The sequence below is a fragment of the Lepisosteus oculatus genome, chromosome 16 (assembly GCF_040954835.1).
Source record: "Lepisosteus oculatus isolate fLepOcu1 chromosome 16, fLepOcu1.hap2, whole genome shotgun sequence".
In the NCBI taxonomy this organism is placed as follows: domain Eukaryota; kingdom Metazoa; phylum Chordata; class Actinopteri; order Semionotiformes; family Lepisosteidae; genus Lepisosteus; species Lepisosteus oculatus.
The window spans coordinates 10,029,176-10,049,942 of NC_090711.1; the positions used below are offsets into that span (position 1 = coordinate 10,029,176).

At 36.5% G+C, this 20,767-nt stretch overlaps 1 long non-coding RNA gene across 1 annotated transcript in view; it reads right to left on the minus strand.

Moving 5' to 3' along the window:
* Positions 1-12,552: 12,552 nt before the first annotated feature.
* LOC107079546 (uncharacterized) overlaps positions 12,553-20,767 on the minus strand; it is a 137,055-nt gene continuing 128,840 nt past the window's right edge. Inside the window, exons 5-6 of the long non-coding RNA XR_011181760.1 lie at positions 13,488-13,599; positions 12,553-12,801 (exon numbers count right to left, since the gene is read on the minus strand). This is a non-coding gene — a long non-coding RNA (uncharacterized lncRNA). The remainder of the gene's footprint in view (positions 12,802-13,487; positions 13,600-20,767) is intronic.

The window sequence follows — 20,767 nt, forward strand, 5'->3', positions numbered from 1 at the left end:
TACCTCTCTTTCAAAAACCCTTTTGGGAATATGAGCTTTTTACATTTCTCCTTCTGAATTTTAAAAATGTAATAGGTGTTCTCAATTAGAATGTTGACTAACTGATTATGAAGTGCACACTTTCTGCAAGCTGAATCTCTGAGGACTGTGCTCTGAAATGAGTTAGGCGATACAGGATATAATAAATACAGTTTGTTTTTGGAAATAGTTCTGTTCTCATTTAACAGGGTGGTCTACTGGCTTTTCCACTAAGCATCTATAATTTCACTTGAACTCAGAAGAAATTATTGTTTTAGTTTTCTGCAGTTAAAAGTAAAGGGGTAAAGGGAAGTAAGGAGAAACTTAAGAGCTCATTGACAAGTAAAGTTAATTTGGAGCTAGCTACCTAGTTCCAATAATTAAAGCGTTTTAATCAACATTCTTGTATCTTTCTTTGCATTGTTTGTATTGTGACTTTTTTGTGAGAAAGGTGAAGATCCAAGACACTGACATGCCTGCTTGAATTTGTGCAGCAGGGTTCTGCCCTGAAGGCAGCTGTCTGTCTGACAGTCTTTTTAGCTCCTGGAGAACCGCCAAGCCGGAACTTCTATCACTTCTGGTTTGCAGACAGAAGATTCTAGAAAGCAGGGGTTGGGTAACCCTAGTCCTGGAAAGCCTAAAGATTGAAGATTTTTTTTTCTGTTGAGTAGTAGAATGCTAGAGGAATTTATTGCCATATGTACATGTACAGGTACATTGGAATTCTTATTCCCACTGATCTCTCGGGACATACACAGTGCAGCAGACGACAATACCACAGACAAGACCACGTAATGTAGACCGTACATTACAAACATCATAAATAATGACAAATCGAACAATAAATATGTAGTAGTGAAAAAAAAACACAATCAAAAAGAACATAGTGTAGATGTGCATTGAATCTGAGGCATTGCATTGTTAAGGAGGCGTACTGCAGTAGGGTAGAAGCTGTTTTTAAGCCTCTCACGTACAGTACATGTTTTTCCAAAAACTCATAAGTTTTTTAACTTAAGTTTTGGGAAGACCTGATGGACCGGTTCTCTCTGAGAGCAGGGTGGTAGATGTCTACTGTAAAGATTGTGTATGGCATCAGTCAGCACCCTGCCCTGAATACAAGCTATAGCATCAATATAGCACTATATTTTTTCCACTCTGAACATCTTGCTCTATTAATATATAAGAAATTAATAGAGATACAATTAACTTATCCAGTTAATCCAGTTAAATGTGGCTGCATGCATTTGCAGAGATTATGTCAATGTGTTACTTTTATCCTAAAAAAAGACAAAACTATGTTAGTTGATTATTCAAATAATGGACTTGATGTACTGTAAGTGCAGTAATTTGTAAAATACTTTGAATCCTGGTGAGTTAAACAGATCTTGATAATGAAATAATTAGGCCATTTAAGTAACTTATACCTCAAAACACATTCTGCATTTCAGGAGTCAAACAGGTTGGTTTAGAAATACTCATATTAATTTCCTTTCAAAAAGTCTGTGCTGACTAACAACATCATAGATAAAGAAAGCTAATTAATGTGATTGTGTTCAAAGTACCATGCATTACTGAGCTCTAGCAAAAAAAACTCAATTTCCAGCCCCAAGCACACTAATAGAACACATTCACTGAGGCCTGCTCATGCGTGTAACACCACAAGAACAGAAATGTTGATAGATTGTTTATTAATTCCCGGCCAGATGAGAGTTTGGCCATGTGTTTTGTGAATTTTCTCATCATATAATATGCTTTGATGAGGCTTTTTTTCTTATTATTTTCTTTTTCCCCCCAAAAGATTTGACATGGAAATTATAAACACATTTATATATATAAATAAAGAATAACTGATGCAGTTGGAGCGACAATGACATAAAAAAGAGCTTCCAGTGTTTAATCTACAACGGCAGTTCATTTACATTTGCTCCAGTGCCTGTCTCATCTGCCTATTAACACCCGTAGAAGGGAAGGATTCTTTAAAAAATCTGTCTGTTCTTGAGTGGGTTTTCTGACAAAAAAAAAATGAATTGGCCCAATGGAGAATGGAAAGTCAAGAGGATCAGGGACTCTGTTCCATTCAGATCTGAAACTTTTCACAATGCAGTATTTCATTGTAATTTGCTACTGAAATTGTTTGCTTAATTTACCATGCAGCCTGTGTTTTTGGGTTGGTGACAGTACCCACTTCTCTCCAGCCTACCAAAAGATGGTGAATCCCCACATTATGTTCCTGTACTGTAGACTTTAGCCTAGCATATTTCACTACCACTTTATTTTGCAGCAATGCAATAGGAATATGTTAAATTCAGCATTGTTAAATGCGGAATAATTGGACTGTTTGCCTCCAACAGTTGTGGATTCTGTGGTATAGATAGCAGTCATTCGAATGTTTTTCTTTTATTAGAGGCCATGCAGAGGCCACATACTGCTTTGGTTTGGTTTTTTATGTTTGGTGTTGTGTTGTATACCTATCGTTTTTGAGATATGGATGTTCATTTTAACAAGGCTGGGCTCTTGATAGTTTAATGAGTTGAATATCACTGTTGGGTACTACACTATTGAGTCATTCTCGGACATTGATTGAAGCATGCTTGTCATAAATGTGATGAGAAAACAGAAAGTAATCTGTCATGCTGGAACTGTGACTCATAAATTCCAAAGTAAGTTTGACAGCCCCCAGAGGAGCATAATCAATCACACCATTGGTCTACAAATGCATTTTGGTTATGAGCCAGGACACAATTATGTCATAGTCATGACCACTGCCATAGAACAAGGTTTCTGGGCATTTGCTGTGCATTTGGGAAGTATTGTAGGTTTTTCAAACTCCTGCCCTAGGTTTTGTTATGTAGGAAATGTGGTGCTTTGAGTACTTTGAAGGCTAAATGAGACTACAAGGCTATGGTGTGTGACAGAATGCATGTACAAAATAGTTCTGACTGAGCCATAGTGAAAATGTTAATTCTGCCTTTTTTTGCTGTCTTTGGAATGTGCCTTTTTCTGTATTTTTTCCACAAACAAAACTGTATCAAACTTGGTCTGACTACAGTCAAAATAATGGGCTCCTGACTAGTTCACTTCATAAAAGCCATCAATGAGAGGGCAGGATGCACCCTGTAACCTAAAGGTTACAGATGTGCAGATCTGAATGGTTACTGATGGACTCTTAAGTACTTGATTTGTTGTTGTTAAAGATCACAATATCAACTTGGAATTATAGCATAGAATAGAAAAGACAAAGATACCAACACCTAAACCAAGGAATACTATTCTTACCAAGCAACAGGGCCACGTGCCATGTAGTGAAGTCTATGATGTCATCACTGAATGCTCTGTTAGACTTATATCAGCACTTTGTTACAGGTTCATGATGTGAAGATATATATGTTGGCTTAATCACTGTCAGGCAAATGTTGTAAGGGCAGTGACATGCAATCAAAGTAAACTAGATATAAAGAGGGCTAATTATTGATGTACAAATAAAACAAATAGCTGAAAGTATTTAAATGCTAAATTACCAAGACTGCATGTTACTACAATATCCACAGCATACTGTGGTGATTTCATCATAACCACCACAAAATAGGGGCAGATGGCTTCTTCTGCCCTGACAGGCCGATATTTTGCTGACGTCCACCCCTGTACTTTTATAAGACAGGCAGAGAACATTCAGCCTGAGCCGCGTCGCATCGGGCCCTTGTAAAAATACAGCCATCTGGTCTGCTGAGCAGTGCAATGCAGAGGACGTCAGTCCTCCGTGCATCACTCCTGCATAATTTCTCCCAGCATAGTAACTCACACTACCAGGGCTGGAATTGCCTTGACATATCCCAGAAGCCTGCCTTCTAACGAACAACAGTGTTGACAACAAGAGACAACTGCTTTGCTTTGGCTGTTGGGGGCATGTAAAATCTTAAAGACATTGACCAGCAGTTAAATAAATATGACCTATGTGGATAGCAGTTTCATCCATTTAAGGTTTATCTAATGACTTTTCAATCCACCATTCTACATATTTTGTTTCAATTTGCTATTTTTCCCCCAAAGATTAATAATCAAATCATTATAAGAAAAAACTAATTTAAGCCAAACACTCAAAGTAATCAATTATAGTTTTTAGACAGATCAGAAAAGTTACCAAAAAAGAATTTGAACAATTGTAAAGTTAGAAACCATTTTAGGCAGGCTCATCAGTATTTTCTTATTAGCAGGGTTTTCTGGATGCCAAATTAACTTCCAGGTTTAATCCCTTATAAAACAAAAGAAATCCTACTCCTCCTACCAGAGCTCTACATCTACTTTTCCTGGAAGAGTGGGTGGGCAGTGTTACACAAAAACAAAGCCTGTCCTCTCGTATTTGTTTCTTTCAAAACCCACAGACATCGAGATTGCTTCCTCATGTACAGTAAATCTCAAACTAGCAAAGATGTCTCAATCTAGTTAGTAATAATCTGGTCTTTATGAAAAAGACATCTAAACTTCCTTTGTCCTACTCTTACATAACCAGAGTAAAGGCATTCACTGACAGCACCTGTACTCAATTAACTCAGGGCAAACGTCTCATTGAACTTAATAATCTGTGGCCAGTGGAAAACTGTAGTTTCTAGACTATTTCTTGACTCCATGAACAACAAAATTTAAATGGATGGAAAACTGAGACTTTGCATTATCCTGGGCCAAAACACCTCATATTTTGTCACAATATTTCTAGCAGATTTGAAGTTTTTTGCAGTTTTTGGGAAAAGAAAATCAAACTTTCAGTTATAAAATCAAAGGTATTTTGAATATTCTCTGTAGAGAATTTTAAATGATCTCTTTGAAAGATTGGTGCAGTATGTTACTGCTTCACGTGTTGGGCTGTTCTAGTTCAGGAACAAATCAATAACGTGTAGGCTGATTTGCCAATTGTCTGCAAACTGGTTTACACTGTGCAAGAAAGACAAAGACCACTTTTGCAAGTAGTTTAAAAATGCAAATATTTTACTTTTAATTTTTATAAAAACACAATTGGGGTTAATGTTTATTTTGTTTGCGGAACACAGCTGTTTTGTCGTATCAATAATTGAAACATATATGGTCATACCTGTGGGAAAGCTGGCTTATGCAACACTACAAATTCACCAAAGCGGGTTGGCTATCGAAACCACCATAAGCTTTTAAGCAGGTAATTACCTCACCCCAGTGGGTATTTAAGCCGAGCAGTAACATTGACACTTGCTCAGTCATCGAGTAATTTCTCAAGTCTGTGTTTCTATCTTTGCTTGATTCTATGGTTTACTAACCAATTGCCTTGAACCACTGCTCTTGGATCTCCCCTGAACTTGACTGTCTTGTCTGTGTTTTGGGCCCTGCTTCTCACTGCCTCCATTGGACTGACCTTCGTGTTTAGACCCTGCCTGCTCACTGGACTCACTTTTGGTTTTTCCCTCACTTGTGCTCAGATTACTTGGCTTGAAGTCCTGCTCGTTTGACAACAGCTTTGGTTTCAGTTTCACTTTTACCAGCCAGCTTAGCCTGCTCTGCTCAGCGCTCTCACTTGGAGTCTCCATACTGCTGCTCATACCAGCTTTAGTACCGGGTTTCACATAGACTCTTATATAAATCGCACATTGGTTGAAGCTAGTTTGTATTCTGCTCCATACTGATTTTGCTGGAGGGCTATTACACAGGTAACAGAATGGCAAATCAGAGCTTTACACCTTGCACTTAACTAGTGTGCTTGTTTAACAAGTCCCAGTTGATTCATTAAGTTCTCTTCCTCTTGAAATTGGAGACCTCCTGCTGACTCAAGCCTTTTGCCAAGAGATGTTGAGATTTAAAGACAGTGATTCCTACTGAATAATGAGGGCGCTCGGTTTAATTCTACCTGGATATACATGTCTGACTGCTCACTTTAGTTATTACTGATAACCAGATCACACCAATCAGAAAAACGGTATAATCACCTGTTTAATTGGGAGTGTGTTTAGGGTTTTGATTAATTTAAAATACTTTCTTTTAATCTGCACCTTAAAAGATGCAAAATATTATGCTAAATCTTATTGAGTGAGAACAATTAGTGGGGGTGACCTGCAATAATGTTCCTACTGTTTTGACGAGGGAGATGGTGTGATCAATGGTGTTTTAATGTTCAAATTCTTCTTCTTAGCAAGTAGCAACCCTGATGCGTTTAAAGCAATAAAAAGCAAAAGAAGGTGAATCAAAGTGGCTGAACACTTGTTGACTTGTGCCAGGTGTAAAAAGTCTACTCTCTGAGGTCAGAGGAAGTGGGTAGGTTGTAACAGTTGAAAGGAAGAGGAAGAGACAGTGAATAAACCAGCTGAAAACAAAGACAAGACCACTGAGTGATAAAGACTAAAGATAGGATCAGATTGTCAGAATAATTCTAAAGAAAAAGGAAGACAAGTATTGGGTAAGGTAGAGGCAGGGGCTAGGGATTAGGAACATCCAGGTATTTTGTATGTCAGGGGAAAGGATGGAGGTCAGAGATTGTAGGACACCTGTGGAATGAGCTAGAGGTAGGACACCAGGAATAACTAGGGTTGGGCAAGTGGTACAGCAGCAGGGTCCCGAAAAGTGGAATCTTAGGAATGAAAGAAAACCACACAACGAGTTGGGACTAAACTGGGACTACTAACCTATTCATTGAGGTTAGTTGGGATTGAACCTAGGATATCTTAACCCATCACTTATAGTGTAGGAGTTAGTCACTGTTTAGTGCCTTGTATTACAGAGGACTAGGGCTTCTTTATAGTCTGTATTTTCATAAAATGCAGGTTTCTTCAAGTGGGTGAAAAACTGGCATCAGTGACAATTTAAAAAAACAAAACAGCACAACTTAACATTGGGCAGTTTACATCCGGTCATGGTACAACATTAATGAAATCCACATATTTCCATATAGTTGTAGCCCTGTAACCCCCCTACAGAAGCATAACCTCCTTCATTTCACACGAAACGGAAAAGAGACATTTCTCTTTGTGCTTGCTCCCAGACTGAGTATTTTAAAATCTTGATTCAGAGGTGTTAGTGGCAAGGTCACTGCAAATCTGCAGCTTTTGATTAATATGTGCTGTGTGTTTTTTTATGTTAATGCATTAAGGCACCAGATCTTTTTTGTACTTTATTTTCGTATCTTGTGCATTTTTTATGACTACAGTGACCATCCCTTGACCTACAGCAAGGCAATTTAATCACAGGGTGTTTGGCTCGCTTGTACTCATTTACTTTGTTGCAAGGGTACAGTAAATGTCAGTGCTCCCTGCTTAGTGATCCGAGAGTCTGTGCTTCAGAGTCCAGATCTAGAATAGCAGAAAAAGTCCATCATCACTGGTTCTTGAAGATTTCTCAAATATATTATGATCCAGCTCTTTTAAGGGGAATAACCTATTTTACAAATGTCTATTTGTAAAAGGGTTCAGTTCTCGTAAAAGAAGAACTCTGACTTGGGCTTTTTGGTAAGAAGGGCCCTTGATCCCCATCAAATTCAGCTCTGCACCTGTTCCATTTCTGTGTAGCAGCTGGGTGGTCAGTTACTATTTACTATTTCAGCTCAGTACTTTGCTGCCCTTTATGTTTCCTGTGGCTTGCTTTTCAATTTGACTTTCAGAATGTGCCTCTTTAATAGACGAGAAACATGCATAGTCTGTGCTTTGAACATTATGGCTGTATGTTAAAGCTGTTCATGCCCTATCAATGGTTTGTAATGATTTTTCTGTCTGTAGGACCCTTTTTGAGAAATGTGTTTTGGAACGGAACCCACTTTCAATTTTAAACGCTGTAGGTGCTGTCCAAGTAGGTCCACTGTGAGTGTTGGTTCTGTATAGCACAATGTTCGGGAGGGGCCCGAGAGACCATCTGTTTGTGTCTTCCCTGAACATCCAGTTGATCATCCCTGGTTTAGCACATGACTTTTCAAAGGCTTGTTCTATACCCTTACTAGCATCTGCTAATGTGGAGCAATGAGAGATAAAAAGTGTACTATTGTAATTGTAATATTGTAAAATACCTAAGCTCTGAGCTGTCAACACTATAACAAACCAAAAAAACAAACACCTTCATCTATAAAACCAAAATCAAAACTAAAACTAACTCATTACCAAGCAATCCGCCATATTGTTCTTCTTTGGAAGAAAATATACTGAGCGACATTAACACAGAAAATGCAATTTGTTCCAATGCGCATTTCTTGTTTTATTAATGCCTCTTAGTATATTATGCCCTTAATTGTGTTCTTAATGCTTCTATATCACCATGCATTTTCCTGGACAAAAATACAAATCATTATTGCTATGTCGAACAATGTGTGAAAGTTTTTTTATTCAAAGGTTTCCACAGGAGAGCATAAAAATATACCTCTTGTCACTTTCTGTTGCTTGCTAATTTGCTGGTCTACCTTACTATTTTTTGCTAAGAAAATTCTAGGTATAAAAAATCAAATTAACTAGGCCTTTGCTCCCCAGTGGTCAATATTTCATTACATTGATTTGCTTTACTGCTTGAGTAATTTTTGTAAAACATTGCTTCTTCTCCAAAGCTGGGAAAAAAATAATAAAAAAGCTGAACTACTGCTTTTTGCCCCACTGTCCCTTGAGGACTGCATTAATACACTGCGTGTGGCCGGTTGTACTTAAAATGGAGAGAATAGGGAACAAAAAAAGGAGGGAATGAGAAAAAGAAAATAGAAAACAAATCAATTTGTGAAAAAAAACCAAATCTATAGAGTGGTGCTTTATTGCAGACGCCTTACTCCAAGGAACCAAGCTATTCTATTTGGGTCAAACGCCTAAGTATATATATATTATGGAGGCAGGTGTCTACATAATACTGGTATGGACAAGTAAAAAGAAAAGTAACATTTCCTTGCATTTTATTCCCACATTTAGATAAATATGTAGCTCCAAGTATCACAGGATCTCTGAAGTTTCCCTCTAACTTTAATTGATAAAATCTTGTGTTTAAAGGTTATACACAAAGTATTTATCAGGTTTCTTCAAGCTGCTCTGTTGTACATGGTCATTGCTCTTAGGAACATGGTCCTTGCGCTGTATCTACCAAACAATCCTTTCCTTTACTATTGATACAATGCTCGAATCAGCTAATTTACCCGTACTGGAAAATGTTACACATTCATGTCATTCTTTGACAACCAAATACAAAATATTAATGACAAGTTGCTGACTTCACCTCCTGTAGTCATGACAATTATAACTATTGCTGTTTTCATAGGTTTGAGATATCCTAATTTTACTACTGTTGATGCTGCCTTTACAGTATATTACTGAAAGGGCCTGCAGTGCTTCCTGACTTTGGCACTTTGAATAACTTCAGCCTTCAGTTCAATTGTCATCCTGCAGGCATTCCTGAAGCACTCTAATCTCAGCAATCATTAGTCATCTTTGTAATTCCAAAGTAAAGGGATAAAATAGCATCAGATAATAATTCAGTTAATTGTATTTGGTTTGCTAAGTGAAATTCATTTTCCTGCATATTGGTTGCCAGGCTGTTCCTGTTCTATACTTAAGGGAAATTGGCTAATTGAATTCAAATGCATGGATGGATAAGTTTGCTATATGGTTTCAACCACCAAATATAACCTGAAAATATCCTTTCCTGGTGAATCAGATTTCTCTTCTTTCCCCCCAAAGTGGTGATATGTACTTACATGTATAACTTCTGCAAATGTTCTTTAGTTTACTGTATGTCAATCACCTCAGTCAGTGCTGTTCTAAACCCCTTAGTGAAAACCCAGTGCAGTCTTTTTAAATAGAAGGTAAACATCTACCACTGTATCATTTACATTTTTCTAAACACTTTGACAGCCCTGCCTTGTGCTTACTACAATAATATCTGGCAGTCTGTGTCTGTTGAATTGGCCAGCACTAGTGGCATTGAGCCAGAGAGTAGATGCTGGATTGGACAGTCTGTTGGACTCTCAAAGAACATGTCCATTTATCTATTTTCTTCAAAAGCTGCTGGCAGTAAATGTTACTGTAGTTTTGTATTCCATTCCATTTTCATGCTGTTTTAATTTCTGCCTTGTTAGTCACAATTTGATCTAATCTAGCTTTACATGGATATGTGTGTCTTAATGACAGTCAGAGTTAAACAGTCATTGCGAGACATGGCTTTCATTTCAGCCCTAGGCACTTCTCACACTGCCCTTGTTTGGCATACTAATTAACTGTAAAAAAGTATTGGAGAAAAGGGCAAGTGAAATTTCGTAGTGTTACAGGCTTGATTAAACCTTAATGAGCGTAGGTCTTATCATCCTAATGCCTCAGTAAATCACTGGTAGGGGGTCCTCTGCAGTGCACTTTGTTAAGCTGTGCATGTAATGAGTAAAATAAAAATTAAAGCATTTGATATTTTAAAGAGTTTTGTTCAAATTTAGCATGCCATAAAAATACTTGTCTCATTGCTGTTTATATACTGTGCGGAAAGACAACGTTGACCATGTTTGATTAATTAAACTCTTTGATTAAAATGTATAATACGATCTTTAGATGCTGTACGATTAATTGTCTTTTATATACAGATACTATGGATAAAAAGATTAGGTTGAATCAGTTGCAATCAAAACAAAGTCTGAATAGATGGTCAACTGCATGAAAATGGGGTAATTTTCAAAATGCTTTGAACATTTTGCTCCCCAGACTTTTCTCCTTTAAAATCTTTCACCCTATTTTTTCCCCATAGCACCAACTTCTCTTTACATTTGTACATCTGGCAACAACAAGAGAATTAAGGATAGTAAGAACAAAGATAAGACAATCAATTCCACAATTCCATTTATAATGCTTGGGATGCTGAGAAAATAAAACTGAGCACACTGAATCCAGAGACTTACCCACGTCTCTATGCTGCCACCTATTCATATCCCTTGTTGCATGGCCTTGTATCACTGTCATAGGACATTTGTATAGAATTCTTTTTGTAGTACCTATTGCTATGTTATTACATGCATTTTTGTATTTTTTGTTACCTGTTGCACCTCCACAACGTTGTCATATACAGTATATGTCTGTTCCACCATCTTCTGTCAGATTACAGAGCATGTCAACATACCCCTTAAAATGGAGGTTCACCTGTCCATCAAGAGGACCAGGGGTGGGGCTTATAGTACATAACCTGGTTTAGGTGGTTGAGTTTTTTGTCCTGCTTTTTTTCTGTTTGTAGTTTCTGGTTTGTTTTCCATTATTAAACAAGCACTTGTTTTGTTCCTTTTCTGATGATAAGGCTTTTTTTCTGACTTTGCTGACTACTATGCTGGGTAGTCAAATATCTACTTTGAAAATAAAGAAATCACTGTATATTTTTTTTTCATCTATGAATTAGCCTGTGGTTGTTATGAAAGCTTTTCCTACAGTGACTGACTTCTGGGGCTGGTCACCGCTGCTTAACTACCTAACTGACCTAATTATTGGTCTGCCTGGAGCAGTTTAATGTCTTTCCCCTGTTTCTTTGGATCCAAGGATATAAAGGCACCTACGTAATGAGTTTATTAAACCTGCTGCATGGAATTAAGTTCTAAAAATCTTCAAGATATTCCCAGTGGACATTTGTTACACCAATGAAGGTCTGTGGGAAAATGATCAAATAGACAGATAATATCAAAAGCTTGAGCAATAAAAATAAACTGTAATACTGGGTGTACTGTATAAAATTGGACAGAGAATAGCTAAGTGAAGTCTCTGTTTCTGGAGTGCCATATGTCTCATTTCATCCCTCTTTTGATTTAATTTGAGCAGTTATTTGGTTTTATTACAAATTAGTGATAATGTAAAAATAGATGCAATTATCTAACACTAGTTCTAAACCTGCAGACCACTGTCAGATGTAAGAGCTTAATAACTCATACTCAGCACTTTGTAACATTTAACACAAATGTCAATGGATAAACAGTACACAATCAATAGCATCAAGACACTATGAAGTGCAGATGAGAAGTGAAATGAGTCAGGTCGTACCTGTATTTTTCTGTATTCCTGGCATATAGACATTTAATGAATTTATAACATGATTTTCTATAGCTGGCAAATTAAAAGTCTGCAGACATACAGTAGAGCTGCTTCCCTTTATTCCCACATAATTGAAATAAAAGAAGCGTACACCATCAGACTCATTTCACCATTGATCTTCAGCTTACATCCTTCAGATTATTTATTAGATACTGCATAAGTATTGACTTTTAATTTATGTGTCATAGGACATCAATTTCTGCATTAATTGCAAATCTTTTTAACTCTTATAATTGCTCAGACTAAACCTTTATGCAGTCTTTTAAACCCCCATCTGTGGCTGTTCACAGTATCGAATAGGGCCTATATTCCTCAACCACAATTTGAAAGCTTCTAACATGTTTTTAAACAGAGTTTGGCACATTTTTTTCTTTTCACATATCGTGACAAGAAATACATTAATTTTCTGATAAATTCATTTCATTCATGTTCAATCCTGTTTTGTAGCTCTCGGTTGGGACAGATTTTTAGGCCAAGGGTAGCCATTGTAACTCTGTCCTAGAAAACTTTTTCCTTTAAGCAAAATTTTTCTTCTTATTTTTTATGTGTCTTTTTAAAAAAAAAAAAAACATCTGTACACACACATTTCACGTTTGGATGAGCTGCAGTAGTAAATGGTCCATCCCTGTGAGTTAATTTGCAGAGTCTGGAGAATATCTGTTTGAGGAGTGAGGGAGAAGGGATGCTGAGTGGACTTGTTGGCTAATCAGTGGGAGCACGACCCTTCAATGCTTCAAAGACTGCTTGATTCCCTCTTCTTTTTCTGCGTGATATAATGAATGCAGTTTTATGCCTTCCGTATACCTACCACCTTGCAAACTGGACAGGCTTTCTTAATATATTGTAGTACTAGCACTGGCAGTATTTTACTGAGCTCTTATTGCATTTTATTTTGAAGTGTTCATTACAACAATGCAGATGCACAAGAATAATGCCTGGCAACCTTTTAACAAAACAATGTGATAAAAACAATGATTCAATGCTTTTACGATTTGCTGTATGAAAACGGACATAGTCAGAACCTGCTTGCAAAAGCAAGTCTGTTGTTTTCCCTTTTTGTTTTTCATAACCAGGCTTTATCTTTTTTGACATTTACTGTATGGTTTTAAAAATCGAAATTACTGTAATTAAAATGTGCAGCTTTTAAAGGTCATTGTTATTTAAAGCCTGCTGTTACCTGCTAATTCAATTATTTGTCTGGCTTAGGGGCAGGGAGCTTATCTATTTAAAGTAATATATTTTAATTCATTAGTTATTTTCCTACATTAAAGAAAATTATTCCTGGTCTCATATTGCTTTAGTCAAATTGGAGAAAGACATGTCTTCATGGCCTTATATAGTATGTCCGGATGCATTGCTGAAATTAATAATGTTTTGAAACCAAAATTCAGGTGGAGGTCAAATATCTAATCTCGTGTACCTCCTCTCTCTTAAGCAGAAAAATCTCACCTGATGAGTTCCTCCATTGTGCTTCTTTCTCATTCCCCTCCCTCCACTCCATCTTCACAGCTTGCAGCTCCCTGGTTCATTCCTTGTGAAGGGGCTGGGTGAGGCTGAAATCCTGTCAAACATTAAATTTAACATTGATTAGGATTGGTTGAACTACTGAGTGCATTATGAATTGATACATTTTTTGCAGCTGGGTTACCCATTTGAAATTGTCAGGTACTTAGATGAGCAGGCTAGTAAGATGTATAAAATAGAAGTTTATAAGAAAAAGGAATAGTATAAAATACAGTTTATAAATTCTTTAATCATCCAAACACGTGTAGAAAAGGGAGAATCTAAAGACTTAAGTCCAGCTTCATCTCAGAATTAAGTTAATTTGTTTTCAGGCTATAATCCATCTATTGTTTGTTTTTTTCCCCAAAACATTCTCAGACGCTTCTTAGCAGTGGCGTCTGTCTATTGGCCTGTTGTTTTGAACTTTGAAAATGCATTTTGGTACCTGTGGTCATTCTGAAATGAGGCTGTTACATACCACGATCCCCCTTTCTCCTAAAGTAATGTATTATCAATGATAACATACAGTAGTGCCGGGCACCATGCACAGATCCCTAGGAACAGAGTCTAAACGAATGACACTGACACTACCTATTTGCTCCCTTGCTTATTATAAACACAAGGGCTTGAAGCCAAGAGCCCAGAGTCAAAAGCTATTTTTTTTTACTGCTTGAATCTTCATTCCTCTAAGCAGTTTCAAAGCCTGCTAGAATACGGTCGGGTAATGAACACTGCTGGGTAGAAGCTTAAAGAAAGATGTTTGTCTAATAATTACAGTGGTGTATGTCACAATGAAAATACAATTAGCCTGTTGAGCAAATTAGCTTATTTATGTGAAACATTTATACTACAAATAGTGAGCATATAGTGAGTCTGTTGACTGTTTCAGTAGTGTTAGTGTAGTGGGTTAGCAAAATACCATGCTTATGCAATTCAATTTCATAAACATTCAATAGCTCTGTGTTTAATATTTTAGTTGAGTACAATTTTCAAAGCAAAATTGATAAAGGGGTATGTTTAAATACCCATTCAAAAATCATTAATTAACGATTTTAATTAATGCAAGAAAAACAAACGATCCTTAGATCTCGCTCCTGAGTAATGAACACTGCCTGGTTGCTATCAGAATGATGGAAGGAGGGTTGCCTGTGAGAAAGGTTGCCCTGGGAACAAGATGGAATGTTTCATCAATCAGGAGATTGATCCAGCAAGAACAGGAAGAGAGTTCTGTGAGGGACAGGCCAGATCCTGGAATGCAGAGGGTCATCCCATTTATCCTGCACCATCACATCCTGCCTTTTAAACTGCAGTGGCTACAACATTACACACCACCTCTGCATACAGTAGATTGATACTGTCTAAATTGAACTCTTTGTAGAGTAGATACAAGGAAGTCATTTCGGAGGTCTATGAAAAGTGTAAAGCATTCTGTTGGCAAGAAAATATGCATGCTGGAATCCACCTGAACAGTACAAGATTCTTATACTTTCTTCAGATTCTTCATTGGAACATTCTGTCAGTACCAGAAGATTAATGTGACAAAGAAAAGAACAGTATTTACTGAAGAAAAGCACGCTTACATCCCCAGTAACACATGTTTAAGAGGCTATAAATATTAAGGAAATAAAAGGTGATCATGCAATACAATCTGGAAATTTCCCATTTTTGTCTTTAAAGCTGTAGGATGTCGACATCCTTTAATCATCTTCAGTCCTTAAAGCACCGTTAGCACAATGTCAGAATGACCTGCACTATTCAGCATTTCTTAATGAGCTGATGACAGCTTTATTACTGAGCATGTAACACACTTAAACTACCTGCTTCATCAAAACAAAGACATTCTGTCAGATAACACATTCCTTACAGTCATTAAAAAAATCTAAAATGTCGCACAAATTAATATCAGAGTAATTGGGAAGAATTCATTAGGGCTTTGTGTCTGAAAGGGCAGTGTTTAAAATATGATAAGGGGTGGAGGCATTCAGAGCAAGAAAGCGTTTTTTGACTGTGAAGATTCAGAAAACTGTCTAACACACACATCTTGCAGATAATGCACTGGTTTTAGTTTAATTTAATGTAATTTAAAGGTAGAGATTTAGTATAATAAAAGACACCTTACAGCTCCATAATACCCATCATTTCAAAGATGCATAGGTGCAGGGCTCTCCTTCCTTACATATGGTCACACAAAACGGAACATGTACTGTAGATATATACATATCTGAAGCTATTATCATGTGCTCACAAAGAAGTCTAATATTTATACTGTTGTTGTTGACGGCTTCAATGTTTTGGATGTATTAATGCCAAAACTTGTCATTTACATAGTGTAGATTTTTGTGTTAATAACATGTTTATTCATCTAACGTGGCAGTCATTAGTGTCACTGTTCTAGTCTCTAATCAGGTTTTTGGTTACTATGGTAATGCTTGCTGAAGTAAAGTAACTAAAGTAATTTGTTAAAAACTGAAATATCAAAGTGAATAAGTAGTTATACTGTAGGTCCTGTGCACCGTTTAGATCTCAAAATAAATAACTAAAAGCAGTTTGGTTCACATTTTCCTACTGTTTACTCTTGAGTTTTTCCTACAGCTCAGCTGCAAGCCCTTCTTGCGTTTTCTAATCAGAATTCAGAAGTGACAGTCTACTAGTTGTTCCTCCTTAAAATCTGATCTCTTTAGTCCTTTATTACAGTAGGTCAGATATAAGCTAGAACTATCAACTATTGTGAAGGAAGCAATTTAAAGAAATTTAAAGTGGTGAATCAGTAAATGACACTGTTTGCTCATCTCTAGTGCTCAGGTGTCATTAGCATTTCTTTTCACCTGAGCCCTTATATACCTCATTAAACTATCTCTTATATTAAGAAGACTAATAGACTTCCTCCACTTTTATTAAGGTGACGTGTATTGCAACTGCAGGCTGTCTTCTTTTAGGGGCTGTGGATGTTTTCAGTCTCATTGATGTGCTTGTTGCTGCAGGTCTGTAAATACTATGCCAAATTTTCTGATTAACAGTGTCTAGCCAGGAAGACAGAAAATGGGCTTCCAGTTGAGACTTTGACCATCACACAGATACTTAATGCTGCTTTTTCCAGACCAAACATGTTTTTAGGAGTTTCTTTCTTTGTCATGTGTCACAGTAACTATGTTTAAAGGGGAACTGCAAAGCTATTTTTATATTTCGGGAACAGAAAGAATGATCATTGAGTGCACAATAAAAGTAAAATTTACACAGTAACTTGTAAAACCTCAAAAGTCACAAAATAGTTTATTTCTTTGTCTTTCTTTTGTTCTTTGTATTGTAAAGAAGAAGTCTTGTGAATACATCTCTTTTAAATTAGTCATTACAGGGACTAACGAGCAGTAAGGGCCACATCACGTTGCAGTTCTTGGGAACTCTCACTCGCCAGTGGTTTGCGACAAGATGGCAACTTACAGTACTTTCACAAAAATTCATGACTCTGTGCTTAATTTTAATTTTGTTAAAGTTTTCTATAGCGTCAATTTATTTATTTTGTTTCAGAGATTTAATAAATTAGGACTGCAGCTCCCCTTTAACCTGCCTGTGATGCGCACTATAACTACCACTAAGGTGAGATATTTGTTGCTCAATAGGTTTCAGTGTTACAGAGGCTGTGTGAATCTGTTAACATAGAGAGTTGAGCATGTGGATCATGCTTCAGCAACTGCTGCACAGAATTAAATAAAGTTTAATTTAATCCAGCATGAATAGTAGAGGCTGCAGAGGGAGCATTGCACCGGGACCAGACTTTACCTCTTAGTGGCAGAAAACATTGCTCACTGTCTAAATTGACAAAGGAGACTGTACAGCTAATGGTAAATGTTGTATTTCCAGATTGTTTTCTACAGTGTACCATTGTTGGCAACACACAATGCTTCACTAAGATGTCTACTAGATTACTCTATGATGTAGTTTTGAAAATATCCTAAAGATATGTACAGTACAATAGAAAATCCAAAATAAAAACTAAAAATGGACTAAATAAAAACAAATGTATTACTATAACATGTGATGGCCAATGTGTCATTCTTCATTTTTTTCTTTGGTTTCTACACAAACAAACATGGTAGTATGGACCCATCATTAATGTTTTGGTGCATTTTTAAATCTCCATTAAAGAATCACTTTTTCAGCTCAACTTTGAATTGAAAATAATTTATGATAGTTGAACATAAAATTAAGCCCTTAAATGTAAATGAAAGATTTAGTTAATTAATGGTTGAAACGGCCCTTAAAGCACCTACAGTCGTAGAGGTAAAAGTGGAAATAATGATCTACTGTGCAGTATCAGGAAATGTAATGAGCAATGCTGTTTCTTCTTGTATCTCTAGTGGTTTATATTGCAGTTCCTGATGTAATATTTTCCAGTGAGGTGATATAAGGAACTGTTAATTTTCTAACTGTCCAATCTTTTCAGATCAGGAATACAGTTAAAAAAAGATCTAATCAGGCAAACCGTTCATTTAAATAGTTTAGTTCATTTCAGTAAATGAGAGCTCACCTGGAGATTTTGAAAATCAGGACTGGGAAGCTCTTGTGTTTGTAAAAGCGATCCGAGAGAGGGTGTACACTGAGCTTTACTAGTTGCCTGGGGAGGTGGATATTATTTGTATTGTGCCTGAGGTTCAGCAAATACTTGCAGAAGAAACAAGTTATAGGTTTATTCCATGCTGAAAAAAAGAAGAAAGAGAACACAATGTTTCGGCCGTGGAGCCTTCTTCAGCATCCTACGCATGCTGACGGAGCTACCCACCTGAACTACTACCGCTTGCAGAAGAAAGCTAGGGGTAGACTCCTACTACAGCACATAGCAGTTTTTTTTATGAACAATGAGTTTCATCCTGTACTCAGATTCCCAATTGATATGCCACAGGCTGGAAGCTGTGATGCCTTATTTGAAATTAAATTATTCCTAAATATTGCTTTTGGAATAGATCTGTTCGTCTATAGTAAGTCTGTTATGGTGATGGCACTACTTTAGACTGTCAAGGTTTTACACATTTCTTGTTATAGTGCTAGACATTTAGCATAGTGGATTTGATGCCTATTTTGAGCAGTGCTTAGTACTTAGAGATGTACTACTGCCAGTGTCTGAAGCCCAGGGTTTGAATGCATATAACACACCTCTGCTTCATCTGTACACAATCCTGCATCTTGTATATCTTTTAAAGTATTAGAGATTGCACAATATTTACCAGGATTAGCTGGTTTTCAATATTGTCTCCTTTGTTAGTCATGAAACCCCCAAGGAAGGCAAAATCATTGAAATATTCCTTGCCTGCTTGATTCCTGTTATCTTGATATCAGAGCATTTGAAGGTAGGAGAGCTCCCTACTGGCTCTTTTGTTCTTCAGTGTTATAAATTAAAATTGTGATCAATCATCATTTATTCAGAGGCATTATTAGTATAAAAGCATTCCTGCAATATGTTTATGTGGTGATTCATTTATGTCCTTTGATGGTAAAACAGTGATAATGGGGCTGTAAGGGTGCACTTTCACATAGTGTGATCCTCTTGTGCTTCATGTCTGCACTGAGCTCAGCGTTTCTTCAGAACACATTATTAAATTTGTAATATTGAGTCAACAACCTCAGCTGTCTAATGTTTGTTGAAAATCCATTGTTATTAAAGTGCCACTGATGTTGATGGATAGCTGTTTATAGAGCAACGTTGAACCCTGATACAATAAGTCTTTGGCAACCTTGTATTTGATGTTGATTAACATCAAAAATAGAAATGCTCATTTAGAATCCCACTGTTTTCCTACTCCAGCTGCAGTTGGATAGTCTGATGATTCTGTGGATTTAATTATACTTTGAGATTTTTTCAAACATTTTAGCCTTATCTACACCAAGTTAAATTTGAAATTCACCTGAAACAAAGCAGAAAGTTTTGAATTCAGTTTTGTAGTTAAATTTAATTATCTTAAAGGTTCAATTATCTTTTTTAAATCTAAATCACTGTACTGACTGCTTTTTGAAAATGTATTGGTACTATTAGTGGCCTTGTGTGAGATGTTTTATGTGTTTCTAACTTCTTATTCATGGGGAGAAGCCACTGACATGTCTGGTACAGTAGCTCACTGTTCCAGTAGTGGGCATGTCATTCCCATGAATTGTCTGTGTCTTTTGCAAAGGACCATGGGCAATCTGTAACTGTAACCTATTTCTTTAGACTTTTCTTGACACTGCTCTCTGTAAAGAGAGCTCTCTTTACTGCCCTTGGGACTTTAGCATTGCTAAGGAGAGGAGAATCTCTTTTTTTCCCATTGTGTTAAGTAATCCTAGTAGCTTTCTCAGCTTCTTTTATAACAAGAACTTTCATTTGCCAGCAATATTATATTGTAAGTTGTTCCCAGCAGCAGTGGTAAGTGTTGTTTAGGGTTCTGAACTTATAAGAGGAAGATTGTAGGTTCAAACCAGCCAATATATTGTTGGTTTACCCTTGAGCAAGGCACTTAACAGAGAACTATTGAAGAAAAACACTCTTTAAGTCTTACTATGGAGATTTGCATACACAATTCTCTCGGTTTGATTTTTCTCTGGAGCCTGTGGCTGCTGAAGGTCTTCAGTTACACATTCATGACGGAGATATACAACATTAATTATAAGAGGACTGAAAAAATGTACAAAACATTTTTCTACATCAAAAATTAAATGTACTTTAAAAATAAAATAAAATTGGCAGTGTAGGTACCCATTCTGAAATTATATTTTGATAATTACTGATGGGCAGCAATTACAATAGGTTAGTCTAAAATTTCTGCTAATTTGCTTTAAAATTAAAAATAGTCCACTATTTTTGTGGACAGTAAGCATAGAACAAAACCATTCCAGGGCCTCCAGAGTTCAAAAGGGCTTATAGGAAATAGTTACCTACTGATCAGGATTAATGCATGTTTTAATATCCCTGTGGTTTTATAATGTTTTCATTATAAAACCACAGCCTGTCATTTGAGTTTCAATGATAAATAATTTAGAAAAACTCTTGCCAATGGCAAAATGCTCTGTGACAAATTGATGTCACATAGACTGACAAAATAACCACCTCTAAAATTCTCCATTGGAATAATTTATCATTAGAAAAAGTAAATACAATTAAAAAAACAGATTAAAATTCTTAAAGAAGTGTTTAAGGTAAAAATGTTTTATATACAGTATTCCCATGGGGTTTGTAAGCCTTTTTACAGAATACTTGAGAG